The sequence below is a fragment of the Prionailurus bengalensis genome, chromosome B2 (genome assembly GCF_016509475.1).
Source record: "Prionailurus bengalensis isolate Pbe53 chromosome B2, Fcat_Pben_1.1_paternal_pri, whole genome shotgun sequence".
NCBI classification, from domain to species: Eukaryota; Metazoa; Chordata; class Mammalia; order Carnivora; family Felidae; genus Prionailurus; species Prionailurus bengalensis.
This window is the reverse complement of record NC_057349.1, coordinates 152,223,243-152,247,580: the sequence shown is the minus strand read 5'-3', so window position 1 is coordinate 152,247,580 and position 24,338 is coordinate 152,223,243. Positions and strand designations below refer to the sequence as shown.

The 24,338-nt window shown below is 45.6% G+C and overlaps 1 long non-coding RNA gene across 1 annotated transcript; it reads left to right on the top strand.

The window, feature by feature from the left end:
* The first annotated feature begins 780 nt into the window (after positions 1-780).
* Positions 781-5,062, top strand: LOC122490209. The gene is made up of 2 exons (XR_006299120.1): positions 781-859; positions 4,847-5,062. It is a non-coding gene; the product is annotated as an uncharacterized LOC122490209 (long non-coding RNA).
* The last annotated feature ends 19,276 nt before the right edge of the window (positions 5,063-24,338 follow it).

Below are 24,338 nucleotides of genomic sequence, written 5' to 3'. Positions count from 1 at the left end.
TTGTGGATTTGCCTATTTCTTTTTCAGTTCTAAAAGTTTTTGAATCACATATTTTGAAGCTGTGTTGTTTGGTGTGTGCAAATTTAGGATTGTTGTGTCTTCTTGGTGGACTTGTCCTGTTATCATTACATAATGACTTATTTGGGCTCTTGTAATTTTCTTTGCTCTAAAGTTTACTTTATTTGATAGTAATATAACCACTTCTGCTTTCCTTTGATTAATATTTGCACAATATCTATTTTTCCACCCTTTTACTTTCTGCCTATTTCATTATATTTGAAGTGGGTTTCTTCTAAAGAGCACAATGTTGGGTCACTGCTTTTTAATCCTCTTTACCAATCTTTCTTTTAATTGGAATGTTTAGACAATTTACAAGTAAATAAATTGTTGATGTTAGGGCATAAGTTGACATTTTATTTTTTATTTTCTGTTTGTTCTCTCTGTGTTTTTTCTCTGTTTTCTTTTTCTTACTTTTTTGTAGATTACCTTTTTTTTTTACAATTCGATTTTAATTAATCTATATTGTTTTAAATTAAGAGTGTCTCTTTGTATACTCTTTCTATATTATATATATATATATATATATATATATATATATAGTGACCCAAGATTCCTTCTTTTCTTAGTTCCTACCTGTTTAGAGAACTTTCCTTAGCCATTATTTTAGGGTAGGTCAAGCTGGCAATGAGTTCTCTTACTGGTCCTTCATCTGAGCATGTCTTTATTTCTCCTTCATATTATCTCTGGATATGTGATTCTTGACTGACAGTTCTTTTCTTTCAGAAATTGAAAAATGTTGTGTCACTTCCTTGATGAGAGATGAGAAATCTACTGTCATTTGAACTGTTTTCCCCGATAGGTAAAGTCTCATTTCTCTTGCTGCTTTCTACATTTTTTCCTTGTTTTTAATTTTTAGAAGTTTAGCTATGATGTGTCTTGGCATGGATTTCTTTGGGTTTATCCTGTTTGGGGTTCACTTAACTTTTTGAATGTATAGATTTATATCTCTTGCTAAATTTGGGAAATAGTCATCATCCTCATCCTCATTCAATACTTTTATGTCCTACCCTCTTTCTTCTCCTTTTTTGAGACTCCAGTGACATGAATGTTAGATCTTTGGTTATGGTCCTGTAGGTCCCTAAGGCTCTGTTCCTTTTTTCTTTCTTTTTTCCTTATTTTCTTTCTGTTGTTCAGATTGGATAATTTCTATTTTTCTGTCTTCTTATTCTTATTCTTTCCTCTCTCCCCTCCTTTCTGCTCTTGGGTCCATTCATTGAATTTTTTATTCCTTTAACGTATTTTTTCAGTTCTAAGATTTCCTTTTGATTCTTCTTGTATGTTCTTTTTTTGGCTGATATTTTGTATTTTTTCCATTTATTTTCAGTGTGTTTATATTTCTTGTTGCAGCATTTTAAAAAAATGTTCATTTATTTATTGGGGGGGGGGGTGCAGAGAGAGAGAGTGAGAGAATCCCAAGCATGCTCCACACTGTCAGTGCAAAGCCCAATGTGGGGCTTGATCTCACAAACTGTGAGCTAATGACCTGAGCCAAAATCAAGAGTTGGATTCTTAAGCCACCCAGATGCGCCTGCTGAAGGATTTTTATGATTTAAAATTGTTGCCAGATGATTCTAACATCTCTGTCAGTGTTAGAAACAAATCCTTGTCGTTTCACTATCTCACCAACATGTGATATTGTCACACTTTTTTTTTAAAGCCATTCTGCTAAATGTGTAGTGGTATCACATTGTGGTTTTAATTCGCATTTTACTGATGACTAATAATGTTGGAAATCTTTTGCTCATTTTTTATAATGAGTTGATTATTTTCTTATCGCTGCATCTTCATTAGTTTTTAAAAAGCTCCCTAGCATTTAGAACAATACTTGGCATGGCATATGGGGTCTTATTTAATATGACCCTGTTTGTATTTCCAACTTCATCTTCCAATTTAGTATTGCTCTGATGGCCTCACTCATGATTGAAAAAAGTATAATATCACAGTAGACCTCCTTGTTATTCCCACTCCCAAATCTATAACCCTATCTACACCTGTCCTTCTTTATTCCATCCTGATGTAATTCAAGAAGTGTCTGTCCTCCTAACAAAGATCAATTCTTTTACAAGAGTGTTTGATCCCATCCCCTTTCACATTGTTTAGGACTTTCCTTCCATTATTCCCTTTTCTCTCATGTACTATTGATCTTTCATCAGCACCTAACTGATCATTCCTACCAGTAAACCAATGTGCTCTTGTATCCTCCATCATAAAGAAACAAGAGAACCTCTCTTGTCCCCTAATTCCCTTCCAGCTACTATTTCTTTGATCCTCTTTATACTCAAATTTCTCAAAAGCATTTTCTATAAATGCTGGTCCCACTTCTTCCCTTCCTGTTCCCTCTCTCCTGCCCTCTGATCCACTGAAGTGCTCTTGTCAAGGCACCACTGATCTACTTGGGCAAAATATAGTGAAGAATTCTCCTACTTGACCACTGCCTTCTGTTTTGAAGCTGTCTCTTCTCTTAGCTTTGGTGATGCTGTATTCCCTAGTGTTTTCTCTTATTTCACTAGCTGCTCCTTGGATTCCTGTGTACTTTCTCCTTTTCTCTCTGTCTTCTGGTTGTGGATATGTCTCAGAGCTCATAAGGCCACTCTTGAAGAAACTTGAAAACACTTGGCTTTTGTGATATAATTTTTAAAATGATATTACACTACATGATGTCTTTTCATTGAAAAGAAGTCCACATTTATATGATGAGTTAAAATTCTACTAACCACCCACATACAGCCCTATTCCCCCAGGACCTACTGTATCCCAGTATCTGCGGCCTCTCCAGTCATTCTGTGTCCCCAGGGCCCCTGGCTGCCCAGATTCCTCTCCCTTCCCAGATGAGACATTTCCATGCTGATAGAAAATCTCTCAGCTCTGCAGGTATCAGCTTTTACCTCTCAGCTACTTTGGGTGAATGTTCTTTTTCACAGCAAACAGATTATGTTGTTCCTAGTAATTAGCACCATCTGCAATCATTTGTTCATTCCACATGAAGATAACCAGTCTCTGCCATTAGAGCAAACCCCTTGGAGGCAGCACCTCTGTCCCAGTGCTTGGAACAAACAGTGCACATGAGAGCAATGCAGTAACAACTCCCGTGAAGCCAGGAGTTGTGTGTATGCAAATTCAGATTTACATACACAGAGGCTACATGTATACATACTCACGAATACAGGCAACCCTCAGTTCTCATCGATGCTGTGTTTGTGTGTTTGCCTACTTGCTAAGCTTTATTTGTAGCCCCATAACCAACACTTGCATGTTTTCGTGGCTGCAAGTGGATGTGAACAGAACTGGTGAGAGTGAGTCACCTGCACACACTCCCAGCTGGGAAGGAACCAGGCGATACTCTTCAACTCTCACTGGAAAGAGGCATCCTTTTGCCACCTAGTCTCATGTTTTCATATTTTTGTGCTTTTTGTTGGCAATTTTGCCATTTAAAGTGGCCCCCAAGCCTAGTGCTGAAGTGCTGTCTACGGTTCCTAAGTACAAAAAGGCTGTGATGTGCCTCATGGAAAAAATACACTTGCTAGATGGTTTATCCAGGCCGAGTTCGAGGTCTGCTGATTGTGAGCTCAACATTCACGAGTCAACAATAAATATTAAATAAGGTTTCTTGAACAGAAATGCACCTAAAACAGGGTTATGTATTGATTAGTTGTTGACAATGTGACCAGAGGCTCCCAGGAACCTAACCATGTATTTCCTCCAGGGACAATGACTTAGTCTTCAGTAACTCAGGGTTTGTGTTGACTTTACAGAACATAATTACTGCAAATAACAAGACTCGATGGGAAATATCTATCTATCTATCTATCTATCTCCAGTTTGCTTCCCTCAATTATCAGTTGAGGGGGATGTTGGAAAAAATGTATGTACTTGTGTATGTTTGTATTTTGTCTGTTTCTTATGAATTGACTGCTTATTTTCTTTGTTCATTTTTTCTTTTGTCTTCTTCCTATCAATATAAATAATTTATATGTCATGCATATTAATTCTTTAAAAAAACTTTTTTTTAAACATTTATTTATTTTTGAGACAGAGAGAGACAGAGCATGAATGGGAGAGGGTCAGAGAGAGAGGGAGACACAGAATCTGAAACAGGCTCCAGGCTCTGAGCTGTCAGCACAGAGCCGACGCGGGGCTTGAACTCACGGACCGCGAGATCATGACCTGAGCTGAAGTCGGCCGCTTAACCGACTGAGCCACCCAGGTGCCCCTTAATTCTTTATCTCGTACAAGCTTTGCAAATATTGCATTCCCGTTGCCATTCTTTAAACTTCATTTTTGTGGTCTTTTCACAGAGGGAAGTTTTAAATGTTTAGATGATCAAATCTGCTCATCTTTTCCTTTGTAGCTTCTGGGTTTGTTTTTTTCATAGAAAGGACTTCTTCAATCTATATTAATGAAATAGAATTCTCTATTTTCTTTTTTCTTTTTTTTTTTTTAATTTTTTTTTTCAACGTTTATTTATTTTTGGGACAGAGAGAGACAGAGCATGAACGGGGGAGGGGCAGAGAGAGAGGGAGACACAGAATCAGAAACAGGCTCCAGGCTCTGAGCTGTCAGCCCAGAGCCCGACGCGGGGCTCGAACTCCTGGACCGCGAGATCGTGACCTGGCTGAAGTCGGACGCCTAACCGACTGCGCCACCCAGGCGCCCCATAGAATTCTCTATTTTCTATGTTTTTAAAGGAAGGGAGCCTTCTACTTTATCGGGGATATTTTCAGCATTTTAAGGTGGGAAGCTGCTGAATTAGCAGCTGCTCAAACTCTTTTCTTCCTTCTTTTCCTAGACTTATTCTCAGTTCATGCCTCATGACCAGAATTGATTGATCGCCTCCCAAGTGAAGAGCCTCTGCCTGCACGTCTTACTGCACCCACTTCCTCTCTCAGCACTGCTCCCCCAAATGCTGGTCTGTCTCTGGTAGGTTCTGTCTCTGCCTCTCCCCACCTCAGTGCTCTGTTTCTCTGTCTCTCAAAACAAATAAACTTAAAAAAGTTATATATAAGTACAGACTAAAGACCATACTTTAAATAAGAACTTAATGGCCAAGCCTGACATGGGGCTTGAACTCAAACCATGAGATCATGACCTGAGCCCAAGTCAGATGCCCAATGAACTGAGCCACCTAGGTGCCCCTGGCCAAAGCCTTTTTAAAAACCTCTGAAGAGAATGGAAGAATGGACAGTCCTGACTTCACCAAGATGGGTGTCTGCTTCTTTTCTACAGCTCCTGCTGTCCTTGAACTCCCTCACTGGCTGTGTGACAGTTCCTCACGCAGACACCAGGCTGTAGCCAACTGAGCAGCGGGAGCTTGGAGCCTGGCCCTATATCTTCAGGCGTTTGATCATTTCACATAAGAGAGGCACCCTGCCAATGTCTGCCAGGCTGGACATGTATGGCAGGATCATCCGCCAGAGTGAGACAGAGCCTTTTCTTCCCCTTTTGCTGGCCAAGGGGCCTTGAGGCTGAAACAGGTCTCCCCACATTTGTGCTGGACTGACCCGCTGCCCTTGGGCCTTTGTTGGGTAGGCAGTTAATGTGTACAGGCTATCTCCTGCTTCCAACCCCTCGGCATTTAAAAAATTTTTTTTTTCAACGCTTATTTATTTTTGGGACAGAGAGAGACAGAGCATGAACGGGAGAGGGGCAGAGAGAGAGGGAGACACAGAATCGGAAACAGGCTCCAGGCTCTGAGCCATCAGCCCAGAGCCCGACGCGGGGCTTGAACTCGCGGACTGCAAGATCGTGACCTGGCTGAAGTCGGACGCTTAACCGACTGCGCCACCCAGGCGCCCCAACCCCTCGGCATTTTTGTCCTCTATCCCAGCAAATCTGAGAGCGGGTAGAAAAGAACTTGCAAACTCTTAGAAGAGTCTTTGTTTCAAGGGAGGAGCAGCTTAGAGATGTACGGCCCTGCAAAAATGAAACCAAGTGAGCAAAACTCAACCCAAAAGTCATCAACATTCAAAATAATACCAGAGCATGATAGTCTTTTTTCCCAGATATTAGCTGTGCTCTATTTTCTGTGGTGAAGACCCCCAAATCTCTCTCCAGTGGAAGAAACCTTCATTTCTTCCAGCCTCAACAGACCCTATATCCAGAACTGTTTGCCATTTTTCAGATTCTTTAAAAGACTTAATTTGTTTAAAGGGAAAAAGATTTTCCTAAAGAATCTGGCTACTAAGGACCTAATTCAGTGCCATGATTTTCTGGCAATCCAGATATTCACAGACATGGTCATGGCGATGATGAAGGCAAAGAAAGGGCTTAAAGGTAAGAGGAGAGAGATGCTTTCTCCCTCTCCTTCTGGGGATCTCTGAGCCCTCACCCCTCACCCCTCCAGTAGGCTGTGGGTTTGGTGCTGCAGCCTAGGTGTCTTCACCACCTGGATGCTTCTGGAAGCTGACATGTTCTCTTTCTGTGGTGTGTGGGTTAGCCAACTATTTCCAAATACAGGTGGCCCTTGAACCAAGTGGGGTTAGGGTAGACCATGCCCTGTGTAATCAAATATCTGTGTATCACTTTTGATTTCCCAAAAACTTAACTACTTAGTAGCCTACTGTTGACTGGAAGACTTGCTGATAATATAAAGAGTCAATTAATACATATTTTATATGTCATATGTATTATACACTGTATTCTTACAATAAAGTAAGCTAGAGAAAGGAAGATCTTATTAAAATCATAGGGAAGAAAAAATACATTTATAGTACTGTGTTGTATTGATCAACAAAAATTCATGTATAAGGGACCTGTGCATTTCAAACCCGTGTTACTCAATGGTCAGCTGTATTCAGTTTTGTGTTGAGCCTTCTGTCCGGAGCCCTTGCTGGTCTCCCAGGCTGCTGTGCCTCATATTGGGAAGACCCACACGCTTCTCCTTTGCTGTTGTCCGTAGTGAGGGTTCTGAGAGCCTAGGCTGAAAAGGCAGTGTGGCTCCCTCTCACCTGGTAGAGAGCTGTGTCTAGGGCCATCCCAGGAAGCAAGGCCCACTGAGAGCAGGCTGGAAACTGGTCATCCTCTCCCAGCAGGGACCCCATGGGCCTGTGGGACACTGTGCATGTGTAGCTTGCTTAGAAGACAGGGAAGGAGGGGCGTTGGCTTAGGTGTCCCAGGGACTCACTCCTCTATTAAGGTGCCACATTATGTGCTCCTCATTTCTTCTGGCCTCTGAAATACCATCTCCTCACTACCCTCATAGCTGGCTTGGTCGATACCTGGGCCATTATTCACATGTTTGTTGGTTATAATCTTGTCCCCTTACCAACTGTAACCAGGAGGGCAGGGCTTCATCTGTCTTGCTCGCTTATTGCCTGCCATTCAGGGTGTTTGGCAAATGCTTGTTGGTTTTTGAGTGGGTCCAGCTGCACCTGTTTGCACAGGGGATCATCTGTACTACACAGCCTGTGACATGGACAGACTGCCTCAGCTCCTTAGACAAGGTAGGTTTTGAGGAGACTTTGTGATTCCATGTCATGAACATGAAACCACACTGGGAGCTAGTAGACAGGAAATATAGTCACCTGGCTGTCAGTGAGCCTCTAGGTGGAGAGTTGTCCTTGTCCAGAAATGGATGGGCAGGGTGCCCTAGTAGACGAGCGCCATCGGAAGCTAGAGGAAAACTCCTGCTCCAGGAGTAGTCTTCAGACTCCCTCCCTTATCAGCACTTATGATATGATGATTTATGAAAAATCACTCAGATGACCAAAATATATTTCTCAGACACATTTGGTCTTCATCCACAGTTCCTTCAGAGCCAAAAGGGTGACACGGGTGTCTTGTTACTAATGAAAGGGGCTTTTGGACCCCATCTCAGGGCAGGGGCCCATGGCCCCAATGTCTCCCTCAACTTCCAGGGAGGGGACAGGGGCTGGAGATTGGATCACCCAATGGCCAATGAGTTAGTCAATCATGACTACATAATGAATCCTCCATAAAAACCCAAAGGACTGGGTTCAGAGAGCTTCGGGTTGGTGAACATGTGGAGATGTGGCAAAAGTGGTGCCCTGCAGAGGGCGTGGAAGTTCCATGACCCTTCCCTGTACTTTGTGCTATGCATCCCTTCATCTGGCTGTTGATTCTTATCCTTTATCACACCCTTATATAAACTGGTAAATGTAAGCGTTTCCTTGAGTTCTATGAGTTGCTCTAGCAAATTAAAAGAGCCTAAGAAGGAGGTCCTGGGAATCTCTAATTTATAGCCATCTGGTCAAAAGCATAGGGAACGGCCTGGGCTTGTGACTGGCATCTGAATTGGGGGTGGAAGACAGTTTTGTAGGACTGAACCCTAACCTGTGAGATCTGATGTTGTCTCTGGGTAGACAGTGTCAGAACTAGATTGAATTCTTAGACACTATGGTGGTGTCTGAGAATAGCTTGGTATTGTGTGTGGGGAGACCCCCTCCCCCTTGTTTGAAATGGGTCTGGAAACCCTAAAAGGGGTAGTGTCAGGGGAGTACCTCATCCCATCCCAGACAGCTCCCCCTCAGCGTGGAGCTTTGGTTCTGATTGGGAGGGATGTCTTCTGTGCACATTGGCTCCATAACAGTAACTGAGAGAGCAATTAAGTCAGAAAACCAAACAGAATAGAGAAGACGGATCCAGAAGAAATTCTAGACGGGTCTAGAAAGCCAGGGGGCTTTCTAGAGGACTGAGGGTCAGAGAAGGAGTCTTTGGGGTCATGTGGGGAAGGACCACCTTCCTGAGGGGTTGATGATCAGGCAGGATTTGGGGGAATGCCAGCAGGGGGGTCTTGGGTGGGCTGGGGTTCTCTCAGCTTCTTCACTGAGCACCCTATCCCCATACTGCCAACACCCTGCCCCCACTTCTCCACGTCTGTCTCCTGTCAGCTCTCCCACAATGCCAAAGTGGCGGCCCAGCTCCACGGGAACTTCTCTCCAAGAAGCAGCGGTCTGACCCAGAGGGTGCCCTAACACAGGGCTGTGGTTACTTTAAAAGCCTCTGAGCACCAAATAATACATGTAGATACTCTGCCTGCTCGGGAGGGTAGAGCTTAAAAATACTCAGAACATCCTGGCAGACAGCATCTCAGCCGGGAGAAGGCAGCAAAATCCCATCACACGTCTGCCCCTGCAGCAGCACCAGGAGGTGCTCACACACCTGCTGAAGCCCACAGCATGTCTAACCATGAGAAGATATCACACAAGCCCAAATGGAGGGACTTTCGAGGGAAGACTGAGGAGCGGTCACAGGAGATGATGGGGACACTGGGCGTGTGCTCGGACAGGAGGGGGTGTGAGTGGAAGAAGCGAATGATGTCTGGAGCTCAGGTAACAGCATTGAGCTAATGCTGAGTCTCAGTTTTGGGAAAAGCTCCAAGATTATATAAGATTTTGACATCAGGGTAAGTTGGGTGAAGGGAATGTGGAAAGTCTCCGGAAATCTGAAATCATCCCAAAACAAAGAGTAAAAAAGAAAAAGCCTTTGCAGGTGTGTCCCATCCTTGGGATGTTCCCACCGCACCAGACCATGCAGTCTGGCTCTCTCCATCTCTGCCCGCTGCCTCCTACTCTGCCCTGCTCTCAGCTGCCTCTCCAGATTCCTACACAAGAGCTGTGAGCCCATGCCCTGGGCTTCCTTGTGTCCTGAGGGGCCTCAGACAAGGTGGGGAGCAGTATGCATGAACTTCCTCACAGAGGGGAAGTTGGGAATCTCAGCCCAGCTCAGCACCCAGGCCATCTAGCTACAGACAATCGGATCTCTGAAAACTTCCACCTAAAGTCCTGTGCCTTCATCCGTCGGCCTCATCAGGAGATTGTCTGGGCCTGGGCTCTGACAATGGCTGCATTCCACTTGCAGCGGACGCATCAGGAGATGAAGCCCCGCCACAGTCCAGGAGCAGATCCGAAAGAGTCCTGGGTTATGAGGGGAGGCAGGGGCGGCCTAGGGCTGCTCTCTTTGGGAGACTCTTCAAGAAGTGATCCTGGTTGGCCTCTCCCAGGTCTGCATCTGGGTATGATTAGCACTGGAGATCAGCAAAGAACAAACAGCTCCCCGGGGCCCCCCCAGGAGCCCTCCAGGGTAACAGTGGGCACAACAGAAGTCAGGGACACTGAAGGAAGGCCAAGGGCCCGAAGACCTGGTCCTGTGCTAAACTCCGTAAACACACGCCATCTGTTTACTCCTGACAGCAGCCCTGCTTTGTCCTGCAGAGGAGGAACCTGCGACTCAGAGAGATTAGATTCTTTCCCGAAGTCACACAGGCTGAAAAGAGGAAGAGGTGGTGTCTGACGCCAAAGCCTAAAAGGCTACAGATCTTTTAGCTCCTTATAGTTTTTTGAAAACTGCACATGGGACACAGTCAGATGTAGGGTGTGACTCCTGGTGCCATCTCGGGTAAGTCACTTAACCTACCTGCCTCAGTTTCCATATCTGTAAAATAACGGGGATAATGATAAGTGTTTCTCCTGTAGGGATAAGTGAACTCGTTAATATAAAGAGCTTAAAATTATACCTGACATGCATTAAGTGACCACTAGCATCGGCTACCATTGTTATATTTAAAGAGCTATTACAGTGACGGTGAGGTCTACCTTTCCAGGTTCATCAGCTGTCGCTTACTTACCATCCAGAATAATCTGCGGTTTCCAGGATTTTGCTATCTTTACTCCATGAGGATTTTTTAGATGGCAAGTTAAAAAGAAACCAGCTTAAACAGAGGGATACCCAGCAAGGCTTGATCGAGCCACTCAGATGGTTGCCCTTTACTTCTGTTTTGCTCTTTGTGTGTCTGGCACAATGGCCCCACCTGGTTTACCGGCCCACCGTGGGACCAGTCGCTCTGACCAGGAAGACAGGATATGCCGGCTAACTCAGGCTGATGTGGGCAGGCCCCTGGAACGGGAAGCAAGGGTCAGATTTATCCAAGTGCAGGACCAGGGAAGCAGCAGTTCTTGGCAGGAAAAGCAGGGCACTATGGCCAGTAGATGGAGAGAACCTAGGTCGGGTTCGTTTTGCTCCTACTGGCCACCCTGCCTGGCATTCCCTCTGCCAAGCTTCTCCCCTAGACCCCTGCCCAGTCAGAACGTGTTCCTTGCTTCAGGTCTGTCCCCAGCGCCTATGTGTCTGACATACAGCATGTCCTCAGTACATATGTGCTGAATGAATGAGGGAAATTTCTGCCTCATAAAGCTTTTCCTGATGTTGTCAATAAAACATGTTCTGCCTTTTCTCAACTCCCACAGAACGTGTTCAGATTTTGCTTATGGCACTTGGCATTGCCTCATTTCTATGCTTGTTTCTGTATTTGTCTTCATCTCTCCATTAGACTGTACGAGGCTGGACATGTGGCCTGTTTTTCCTGCCTTTTCAATCCTGGTATGAAGGGGCCAGATAAATGTTTGTCGGTTTATTGAATAAATGAAAGAAGGGGGGAATGAAAAATTAATAGTGTGAAAACAACCATGTAGGTCCTGCCTGGACTTAAAGCATGGGAAAGAGAGAGGAGAAATAAAACAGTCGGGGGCCCGGCAGAGGTATCTAAAGGAGTGGCCATGCAGAAACAGGCCATGAGCGTGCGGCGGCTGGCAAGCTGCCAAGAAGAATCGGGAGAAAGTGGGTGGCGGGGCCGGGCTTCCATCTTCAGGAAGTCTGGACGTCATCCTGGTCATTCGTAACACCTGAGCAGCACTTAGGGATTCAGAGTGCAGGGTGGGCTCTGACAGAGAGGGCGGTAGTAGAGAGGGGTTAGGCGGACTGCGGTGGTGTTTAGACAGCAGAGAAGAAACCGTGGCCGTGGGCAGGGTGTGGAGGAGTGAGGGCAGTGAGTCCCGTCTTCCCGGAAGTCTGAGATGCCTGAACCCCAAGCATTCTCACTCTCCACCGGCCTTCTCGCCTACCCTTCCCCTGCCCACCCGCCCATCCACACTGGAAATGGGCACAAAAGGCAGGACCTAGAGCCCGGGACAAGCGGTGGAGTGGGAAAAGGTGGGTGGGCTCCCATGAATCCCTGCGGCCAGCCCTATTTATCAGGACTCAACAGTCTCAAAGAAAGTGAGCTTTGCAAGGCCTTGTCCCCTCAGAAACTATTTTTGGGTGGAGCAGTGACCAGGGAGAGGGCAGCTGTCCTGTCATAGGCCGGAGGTCAGAGGTGGCATCTATAGCTGGCAGCCAGAGAGGAGAGTTGGAAGAATGCCCAGGCGAGCTGTGCCCACCAGCCAGGCTGAAGGGCTGCACAGGCACAGAGGCAGGAGGGGTTCACATGGGAAATGAGAAAGGAACTCCCCAGGTCCCTTTGTCCCTTGGTGGGGATAGTATTACCCCCACTCCATCATAGCACCAGCAGTAGTCATCTACTGAGTGTTAAGGATCGGGCACTGCCTGCCGTACGAGCATCAGTCTGCCCAATCTTCGCAATACCCCGTGAGGGGGGTGCCATTGTCACCCCTACTTTAGAGATGAGGGCACTGAGGCACAGAACTCAAGTAACTCGTTCATATCCACCTGAAGTTTGGGCCTTCGGGTTAGAGACTGGGGCACTGTAACCACTGTAACTCTGCACGCAAATGCTGCATGCTTCTGAGGGTGCCGGTGACTTTCTCCATGACAGGAGAAGGGAAAGAATTTGAGGGAGTATTCTCACGCGTCCTGATTGAGCAGGGAAGAAATCAATGCCTTTCAGGAACAGATAGAAAGCATAGAAAGAGTTTACCTAGTCACTGTCAAAGAAGCTCGTGTTTGTCTTATCTCTGATTCGGCATTCACAGACATCACTGAGAAGTGAAGATCTTCTCAAGCTGTGAACAGCATAACCAAGAGCTGCCTGATGGCATCCAACGACTTAAACAGATGCCCCCCAGAGCCACTGCCCAGAGCTAATATAGAGGCACTGGCATGCTTGGTACCGAAAAAGAAGCTGGCCCTCACCCAAGGCAATTGTATATTATTGTTTTCTGGGTGTGCAACAGTTGAAACCACAGCCGAGTGGAGTAAATTAATGGCACGGAGATTTCCTATTGTGAACACACATACAAAGGAAACTGCTGTAGCGCTGCTCTGAAAGGCGGCCCTAGCTGCTGTAACAAGCACATCCTGAAGTCCGAGGGAGTCAGTGCAACAGGAGCATCCTTGTCCATGTTGAGGTTCACAGTAGGAACACCCAACAGGCAGTCGTACAAATGATGGTGGGTCCCTGTTCCACACGCCATTCAGGTACCCAAGCTGATGATGATGTTCAAGGTTGGCCTGGGTCTCAATGTCCAGCTGGCAGACAGGAAGCATCAGAACTTGGAAGACCCCATCGTAGTAAGCTTAGCCCGCCATAACAAAGCACTATCGGCTGGACAGCTCAAACGACAGCAATGTATTTTTCACAGATCTAGAGGCAAGGGGTGAGGAATGGGTACCAGCAGAGTTCTGGTGAGGACTCTCTTCTTGCACCACAGACGGCTGCCTTCTCGTCCTCACATGGCCTTTCCTCGATGTGTGCCCATTGAAAGGGGTGGTGGGGTGGGGGCCTTTCTCCCATCTCTGCCATCACAGGGGCCCTACAGGGTGACCTGCTCTAATCCTAGTTACCTGCCAACATTCCCCTCTCCAAACACCATCACAATGGGGATTAGGGCTTCAACATATGAATTCCTGGGGAGGACATAATTCAGTCCACAGCAGTGAGACCACATGGTCAGTTTCCATGAACCAGGTGTGGAGGTGGCATAACCACTTTCACTGGCCACAGCTGTCACATGCCCCCCCTCCCCCAGCTGCAAGTGAAGGCTGTGCCTACAAGGGAAGGAAAATACATCTCTGCTGAACCTGTGAATTCTCTGCCCCACCAAAAGAAGGGCAGCATCTAAGTTTAACCTGAACAGTCATTGAACCTCACAATAGGCATCAGGTGACACAGGTAAATGCATCCATTACGTATTGATGGATAATCAACTACCTGAAAACTTAGTGGCTTTAAATAAGAAACAGTTTACTCTCTCAGTCTCTGCAGGGTGGCTTCATTGGATGATTCTGGCTTGGGATTTCTCATGAGGTTGCAGAAAGCTGTCAGCCGGTTGAAGTCTTCTGAAGGCTTCACCAGGGGTGGGCAGCCTCTGCTCTTTGCCACGTGACTGGGTGCCTTTCCTCTCAGAGAGCAAGCAAGGAGGATGCGTGGAACTTTCTATAACATACTTTGGAGGTGACATACCTTCACTGCCTCACCTTCTATTCATAAGAAATGGGTTGCTAAGTCCTGCCACACTCGAGGGGAGAGGAATTAGACTCTACCTTTTCACAAAAGGGATATCAAAGAATTTGTGAACATATTTTAAAATCACTGTGGTGGGTATGTCTAAACTTGATCCATAAGCATTTGACCCACAAACACACCTAATAATGTCATTTGGTCTGCTTTTGCTGGTAGATTTGTAATGCAGTATAACTTGGCTACATGCCAGTGGTGGGACTTTAGAGCTCCCTTGTGACTCAGGTTTGTTATCAGTCAAATCAGGAGGCTCTTGGCTGCCAAGCTCCCAACCCCAGGGGACAGATTGTGCATCTGATACACACAGAAGCCCTGGGCCCAGCACAATGTGATTCACAGGGCTGGAGGTGACAGAAAGTTAGGGAACCTGGTACCAGACTGGGCTTTCCCACTGTGAGCCATTTGGGTTACTAATGGCCATAGCTCTGTGACGTTTCTGAGCTCTGTCCATTTCACAAAGCCCCACCATGGCACCTCCACTTTCCACCCTTCCTCCACTTCTGGCCTTAAGGATAGAAGAGAGGTGGGGTAAGAATTTAACTGACTGAATTTCAAGGTCCTTGGGGATCAATGGTTCCACACGCAAACCAAATGATTCCGCAGGAATTCTGACTCCCAGTTCAGCAAGCATGTGGGAAACTAATATCACAACAGTGTGGATCTGCCTGAATTTTCCACCTATGCTTTGTGTTTTTCTTCCCTCATCTGCAGCCAGCAGCACGCCCTTCAGGGATGTCTAGTGTCTTGAGGAAGGAGGGTGGGTGTTGCCTGCTGGGCCTCAAGAAGAACTTGAGGGAAAATAATCCTCCCCTTTGTTCTTCTCCATTGCTTTTTGTTTGCCTGGCAGATGTTCAGCTTGGTCTCAGGCACCACCCAGCTCCTCTTACTGAGAGGGACCTGCTTAGCTTATAGATTTCTGCACGTCCTTGTTGCTTAAGATGACTGTGGCCCCCAGCCTCCAGACCTTCCCTCTCCTGGTGCTCCCCAAACACAGGAGCCACTGGGAACTAGGTGAAAACAATCACAGGTAGCTTGGGACAGAGGTGATATAGACCCTCATGATTTTAGCAAGTGTAATAAAATGTGTCCCTATTTCTTTAAAAAAACAAACACCTTGGGGCGCCTGGGCGGCTCAGTCGGTTGAGCGTCCGACTTCAGCTCAGGTCATGGTCCGGTTCGTGAGTTCGAGCCCTGCGTCAGGCTCTGTGCTAACAAACAGCTCAGAGCTTGGAGCCTGCTTCGGATTCTGTATCTCTCTCTCCCCCGCCTCCCCTGCTCATGCTCTGCCTCTGTCTCTCAAAATAAATAAATGTTAAAAAAAATTAAAAAAAAAACCAAACACCTTTTTAAATTTTAAATAATATCTACACTCAACATGCAGCTCAAACTTACAACCCCACGATCAAGTGTTGCATGTTCTACTGACTGAGCCAGCCAGGCGCCATGTGTCTCTATTTCTGATTCAGAAGATATTGTCACCCTTCTGAGAAGGAAGGTTCTTTTCTAGTTCTCATATTGTTCACAATAGTAAAATTTAGGCATAAAATCTGAGGCTAAAATGGAATATAAACCCTGGAAACAGAATCTGGGCTCTTGTCTGTTTGCTCAGCTAAGCACCACAGTCACCAGATTATGACTTCTATACATTTGTATTCTAAGCAAATGGAATTGGAAACTGAAAGTACTCTACCATCCTGTTGAGGTTAGAGTATGGCCAATCTTTTTAAACTTTTGAGATATATATATATTTGGACAGAGACCCAGAAATATGACCTGAAAAATACAAGTTTATCTACAAACTTTAGAAAATACATATAGTTAAAAAAGAACCACACAACATACTAACCAAAGACAACCACTGCTAACCTTCTTATATGTTCCTCTTGACATTTTCTACACACACACACACACACACACACACGGCTTGTGGTAACAAACATCCTGATCCGAGCCATCATCATCTTCCCAAGCGTATAGTGCCTTTCCAGCTGTGTAGGTTTGAATGTCGCCGTGCACCCTAGCTAGAGGGATGCACCCAGATGCCTGTTTGAAGACGCTGAAGAGTGGATTGGAAGGGAAGACAGCAAGTTTAAGTAACTGAATATTTCAAAATATATTTAGAAAATCAAAATGGGATCGAGCCCCATGTATCATTTGAGACTTTTCTGATACCAAGTGAGGGAAAACCAAACAGTAGCAGAATTTATTAGCTTACCAACGAAACATCCAGAGGTAGGGTTCACTTGAGCAAGTGGTTGGAATGAGCTGATTTCTCTCCAGCTGTCCACACTGCAGTCTGAGTGGCAGGCCCCCCGGCCTGTGTGCTCTGCAGGTGTTCCAGGCAAGTGGCCATGATGTCATCATGCACCACTCAGGGTAGGACAGAGGGCCTGATGAGGGGCTCTTTCTGAAGAAAACAGGAGTCCTTTTCACAGAAGCCCTGGGACACTTTTCTGAAACTGGGTATGAATCCCACCCCTGTAGCCAGTTGGATGCTGAGTGGTTCAAGTGAAGGAGCCACTCCAGATGACAGAGTCAGTCCATCCAAACCCACAGCTCAGATGGAAAAGAGACAGTTCTCCAAAGTAGATTTGGGTGATATATTCCAGGAAAAAGAATAAATCATGGACAGCAAACACTTTCTTTAAAAATTTTTAAAAATATTTATTTTTGGGAGAGCACAAGTGAGGGAGGGGCACAGAGAGAGGGGGACAGAGGATCCAAAATGGGCTCTGTGCTGACAGGCTGACAGTAGACAGCCTGATGTGGGGATTCAACTCACGAACCGTGAGATCATGACCTGAGCTGAAGTCAGACGCCCAACCGACTGAGCCACCCAGGTGCCCCCTTTCTTTTAAATTTTTACATTTTATTTAATGCTACATCAGGAACCACTTTGTGTGAACAAGCATCCTTCCAGGTGTCCTTTTGAATGGATGCGTGGCTTCCCAGTCTATCTGCCAAAGCCTACTCAACGCACCCTACCTTGTTATCGACATTGCTTGTACCTTGTTGACACAATACTGCCTTCCTTTGCTCTCCTGTTTGGAAATGCCGTTGACTCATTGTACAAATTTTTATTCAGTATCTACCGTGTGTCATTCTTCTAGGTGCCGGGAATGCGTTAGTGAGTGAAACACACAAAGTGTGTCCCTTATATTCTAGTTGGCAGTGACAGTAAATGAAGCATCCTGTGTCAAGGAGATAAGTGCCAGGAGAAGACAGAGCAGGGAGGGGCGTAGTGAGGGCTAGTGCAGAGGAAGCTCTGATCTTCTCTTCCTCCTCCCCATAAATTATTAGCACACACCTCTGGGTGGGCCTTTCTTAGCATACACTGGACTCACCTGTTATGAGCATTTGGAGGCAGGCAGGGATGGGGTCACCTCTATACCCACGTTCCCAAGTTACAAGAGGTAAATGTGATGGTCAGGCAGTGCTCGGCGGCACCACGCTACTGCGGCTGGCACTGGACTAGGGAGGCCGTGTGGATGCCCCTTCACTCGTCCCACAGACTGGGAGACCATACTTAGGAGCTTCTGCTCTTTGACCAAGGTTGGAATGCAAAGACGTTTGTTAGACTCTAAGTCTTTAGGTCAGATGGGATTCGTGGCAGCCAGGGTCCAGATGGGAAAGTGGAAACCACCCCAGCGATTCAAACAGGGAAGTCCAACGAGTTGATTGCACGGTGCTGGCAGGCTGACAGAGCAAACAAAGGAAGCCAAAAGAACCCAGAGATTAAGAACGGAAAGAAGCAATGGCTGGGCTGTGGCAGAGGACTCAGGCGGGCAGGGGTGGGGCCCTGGGGCTGGGGCCTCTGGCCAAGGTGAACGCAAGCTGGGGCTCCAGCAACACTGAGCAAATAGGAAAGCGAGGCGAGTCTGTCCTCTCCTGCTGCACCTGTCGGACCCCTGAGGGTCTCCCAGCAGCAGAGCTGCTGTAGAAGAAGTTAGCTGAGTCTTGGGAAGTGCAGTTTGCAGAGTGTTGGCCCCAGAATTTCAGCAGAGAATGCAGAAGAGTTCACACACAAAGGTCAGTGTCTGGTCCAGTCCTTTCCACTCAGCTCCCATTCGTCCCCTTCACCTGTACTTGACTTCCACACAAGAACTGTAACATTTGTACCAATGCTGTTGTTCTCGCCCTCTTCCCAGAAGGGTGAGACAGAAAGTGCCATTAGATACTGGCCCTACCTGTGCAATAGTAAGTTTCACTTGAGTGTGCGTAAAATCACACCCAAGTATTCTGTAAACTGAAAATAACTTTTCAGTTATAAATAAACCACTATAAATAATTCTTACATAAAACAATAGAGAAAAACAAGGGGAAATAATGAATACATACAAGCATATGTATAAACAACACGGAAGCAAATGCAAAACTTTGATAGTTTTTTTCTTCTGTGATTTCTCTCTAGGCCACAGTTAACTTTAGTGATTTCGTTTTTTACGAGGAATTAAGTAATTGATGGAATACATGTACCATGAAGTACTATGTGTCCTTGAAAAGGTTGACAGTGTAGGATGTCCTTTGCATATTAGTGAATGAGAAATGGCAGGATTCAGAAAGGCAATAAAATGATTGCATGATTACTGCATACAGACACCCACCGAAGGCCCAAGAGAGGTGTGTGCTCGTGTTCGTGTGAGAGTACGTGAGCATGGAGAAAGATAGGAGGAGAAAGTGTACGAGAAGCTTCACATATGCAGGTGCACTGCTGAAGAATTCGTTTACCTTTTGTGCGTCTACCAATTTATTTTGACTTCCCTTTTGAAAGGCGCTCTCATAGGCGTGGATGATAGGGTGACAGTGTTATTGCAAAGCTTTACAGATGTTGACCCACTGTCCTCTGGCTCACACTGTTCCTGATAAGAAGTTGGCCGCCATAACTTTCTTCCTCTATACATTATGGGTCTTTCTTGACTTTTTTGGAATGTTTATTTATTTTTGAGAGAGAGCGAGTGCACACTCATGCACATGCGTGCACAAGCCAGGGAGAGCCACAGAGAGGGGGAGAGGATGAGAAGGGGGCTCAGGCTGACAGCAGAGAGCCTCTGAGGGGCTCGAACTCATGAACCACCAGATCATGACCTGAGCTGAAGATGGATGCCCAACTGCCTAAGCCACCCAGGTGTCCCTTGTCTTGACCATTTTTTTTTTAATTAAAATAATTCTTTTATGTTTAGTTTTGAGAGAGAGAGTTCGAGAGCATGAGCGGGGTTGGGGACAGAAAGGGAGGGGGACAGAGGATCTGAAGCTGTCAGCGGAGAGCCCAATGGGGGGCTCGAACACATGAACCATGAGATCATGACCTGAGCTGAAGTCAGATGCTTAACCGACTGAGCCACCCAGGCGCCCCTTGACAATTTTTAAGATTATTTCTTTATAATTGGTTTTAAGCCATTTACGATGTGCCATGGTGTTCACATTCCCTGTGCTTGGAATTGGTTGAGTTGCATGAACTATAACCCATTTCTGGGTTATAGTTTTCATCAGATTTGGGAAGGTTTTCTACAGCTTACTGATGCTCTACTCATTTTTTTAAATTAATAGACTTTATTTTTAGAACAATTTTAGATTTACAGAAAAATTGAGCAGGTAGTACAGAAAGTTCCCATATTACTCCTCCTAGCCCACCACTACCACCCACTCAATGTCCCCTATTATTATTGTTTTTCAATTTCCCCTATTATTAACATCTTCAATTAATGTGGCATATTTGTTACAATTAATGAAGCAATACTGATACATCATCATTAACTAAGTCCATAATTCATGTTAAGATTCACTCTTTGTGTTGTACATTCTAGGGGTTTTGACAAATTCATAATGTAGTGTGTCTTCCATTACAATATCATACAGAGTAGTTTCACTGCCCTAAAAATCTGTGCTCCTTCTGCTCATCCCTCCCTCTCCTACTAATCCTGGCCACCACCTATTTTTCACTGTCTCTACAGTTTTATGTTTTCCAGAATGTCACGTAGATGGAATTGCACAGTACGCAGCCTTTTTAGTCACGCTTCTTTCACTTAGTAATATGCAATTAATGTTTCTCCATGTCTTTTTCCAGTGTGACAGCTCATAGTAATATCCCATTGGCGGGATGTGTCACAGAGAGTTTATCCACTCGCTGATCGAAGGCCATCTTGGTTGCCTCCAGTTTTAGGTAATATGAATAAAGCTGCTGTAACGATTTGTGTGCAGGTTTTTTTTATGGACGTAGTTCTCAGCTCGCTTGGGTAAATACCTAGGAGTATGTATGTTGGATTGTGTGGAAAGACTATGTTTAGCTATGTAAGAAACTTCCAGATTGTCTTCCAGAGTGGCTATTCCATTTTGCATTCCTACTAGCGAAGAATGAGAGTTTCTGTTGTTCTGCACCCTCACCAGCATTGGGTGTTGTCAAAAAAAAAAAAAAAATTAGCCACTCTAATAGGTATGTAGTGGCATTTTATAGCTGTTTTAATTTGCAACCCCCCAATAACATATGATGTTGAGATTTTCACATATTTACTTGACATCTATATGTATCTACTTTGGTAAAGTGTGTCAGATCTTTGCCTATTTTTAAATTGAGTTCTTTGTTCCTTACTGTTGAGTTGTAAGAGGGCTATATATATTTCAGATACAAGTCCTTTATCAGATACGTGTTTTGCAAATATTTTTTCCAGTCCATAACCTGATTTTTTATTCTTTTGACAGTGTCTTTAAGAGAGCAGAAGTTTTTTATTTTAATAAAGTCCAACTCATCCATTTTTTCTTTCATGTGTCACACTTCAGGTGAAATATCTAAAAACTCATTGCCAAGCTCAAGGCCACCCAGATTTCCTCCTGCGTCATCATCTAGAAGCTGTATAGTTAAATGTTTTACATTTATTCCTGCAACCCATTTGAGTTAATTTTGTGAAGATATAAGTTCTGTGCCCAGATTTATTTTTTCATAATAATTTTCTTTTTCTACTTTCCTCTCTGTGTTCCATTTGTGCTCAACTCTTTTTTTTTTTTTAAATAAACTAGCTGTGTCTGATGTAACCCCTGTTGTGGCAGATATATATGTATTTGAGCGCGAGAGAGAGACAGAGAGAGTGAGCGGGGGAGGGGCAGAGAGAGAGAGAGAGAGAGAGAGAATTCCAAACAGACTGCACACTGTCAGCACAGAGCCCGATGTGGGGCTTGAAATCATGAACTGTAAGAACATGACCTAAGCCAAAACCAAGAGCCAGATGCTTAACAGACTGAGCCACCCGAGCACCCTGCATTTGCTCTCAACTCTTGATGGGGTTCTTTCCATGATGAGATGACCCAAACATTCATTTCCACTTGGTTTTCCACTGACCTCTACCATTGGGCACAAAGCCCTCTGGGTTCGGACATCAGCTCTCCTCTCCCACAGCAGCAATGGGGTTTCCATCTGGCGGCCAGCACAGTGCCTCCTTTCTTTGCCTGTTGATCCGATGGGACAAGAAGCACAAAAGGACAGGCGGCAGCTTCAGCTTCTGATTCATTAGAACAATTATTGGTTCTTCTTTTGAGAAATAGAAACTTCAGACCAGCACAGTGCCAAGTTGAGGGGACAGACGGCAAAAGTTGTCACATGGGCTATTAAGTACAATGGTTCACTTCTACCCTTTGATTTCTGGACTCTGGCTATGGCAGGGAGAGCACCATATATTGGGCGCTGGTTCAAAGTATATCCATGTCCTGTAGGAGACTACTCAAATTAAAATACTTATTGGGTGTTTTCAACTGAATAGGAGTGCAACTGAGTGAGGCCGTCATTCAACACAGCAGATGCTTCTGGGTGCTGAATACAGTGCGAGACACCACGCTTGGTACCTGGGCAGGACACGTATGGGCTCCATGTGTGTGTCCATGTTTTGGAAGTAAAAAGACCAAGTCCTGGCAGGATTAAAGTCAGCTCCAGCCATTTTGGGCATTCCAAGTCCTCCAGCCCCAAACCGCCTTCAAGATTTTTTAGAGGTCTTTCTGAACGAGTGAGTGGCTTGTCAGTTTTAAGGTGATGGCTAGTTTTGAAGTGGAAGGCAGTGTAGGAGGGTTCTCAAAGCAGAAAGCCTTGGCTCCTCTCAGGTTATGAATCTGTTCTGTCAAATGTGCCTGCATGGAGGGTCTGCCACGAAGAACAGGAGCCTGGTTGGCTCCCTGGGCCGCAGGCCGTGCTCAGCTGGCACATGGTTTCCATTGCAAGGATGCTACGTTTAGGAGGTGTGCTGAAGCCACAGATCTATTTCACATTTGAGATGTTTCTCTCTGGCCCTGGCTCTGTCCTCCCTTTCTGCCTCAAGCCTAAGCGCCTATTCTCTTCCTGTGAGATTTTTTTTCTACTAGAAAACTATAAAAACGCCCAGTGGTTTTGTAATTGAATTATTTATTTTTTTGCGGGCTGTACTGTTGTCTATGGCTCCAGGCCATGTGTGTGAATATGTGTATATGAGAACGTGCACACGCACGTGCACACAACACACAAACACATATGCGCCCACATGTATGCACATGCATACACCGCACACACAAGCACACACATGTGCACGCACGCACACATACACATGAACACACACATGCATGTGCACACACACACAAACAGGTTGCGTTCCTTGGTCCCAGACTACCTTGCCTTGCTGTGTCCTGGTCCCTGGACCTCATAGGAGGATCTCAAGGGAGCTGGATGCATCTTTCATGCATTCTAGTGGAAAAGGGTTTTTCACTACCAAACCCAGTTAAATATTCAACTACCCCTCCCCGCAGTTTCTTCTCTAATCTTCCAACTTCTCAAAGAGAGAGGTTGGTTTAATTTTACAGGTGTCTTCTAAAATTCTGGATGGGCTGATGCCCTTTCAGGGATGTGGAGAGTATGGTAGAGGAAGAGCCCAGACAAGTCTTCACCTGTGATATCAAAGCGTCCACATACCAGCCCAGGTGAAAGTCCTGACCACATGACCATTGTTGGCCTCAAACAGCAGGGCCCTGAGAGACAAGTGTAAGCACACCCTTGCCGCAGGCTGCTTGGAGGAGGCGCCACTCACGTGGGGCAGTGGCTGCACCAGCAAATGAACAAAGGCCAGCAGCACCTGCCAAGGATGTTCTTCTCGGAAGTTTCTACTTATAAATGGAGCTGATAAACAGCATGCCCTGAGCAAGAAGGGTGGAGAGTGATTTGATTCCATTCTTTAGTTTGTGAGCCAAGAAACAGAGTCTGGCAATTTACACAAAGATATATTGTAAGGCTATAAGGAGGTCCAGAAATTCATGAGAAATTTTGCAAAAAGGCAAGAGGCAAGACAGCCTGGGTGGGAAGTCAGGAGCCACAGGGACAGCCAGCAGCAAGAAAGGCATTCAGGGTGTTTCTGGAGGAGACCTTCCATCATTTCTTTGGGTTATTGACCAAGGGACAAAGAGCTAAGGGGTGTCAAAGTGTGTGTGCTTAGCCACCGCCCACCTCCTGATGTTGGAAAGGCCCTGAGGGTCTTTATCCCCCCTCCTGATGGTGGGAATGCTGTCTGAAGATTATGCATTTACTCTGGCAGTGAGAGGCAACCACCAATGTCACATCTTAACAAATTAACAAAATTCCCGGCGGTGCATGTGTATTTGGGGACTCTCTACTTAGAAAGAAAGACCTTAAGTTCAGAGTGGTGTTGAAGGATATGGATAATTATGTTGCCTTTGCTGTTGGGGTCAGAGAGGTATCTTGATGTTTTCTCTAATTCTGTTCCAGATTAGAGATCTGTGAGGAGGAAGTGCTTGGACAGCAGGGTTCACCCAAACAATGCTGTTCACCTAAACATTCCTGAGGTCCCCAAGCACCAGCCTTTTTTGTTTTTTGAGGGGGGGGGTACAAGTGAGCAAGGAGCAGAGAAAGGGAGAGGGGAGAGAGAGAGAGAGAGAGAGACAGAGAAGCAGGGCTCACCTGGGGCTCGTGCTCACCCGACACGGGGCTAGACCTCACGAACTGTGAGATCATGACCTGAGCCTAAGTCGGATCCTTAACGACTAAGCCGCCTAGGCGCCCCCCGCGCACCAGCCTTTGAGTGGAGAAGAAAAGGCAAGTTATTTATAT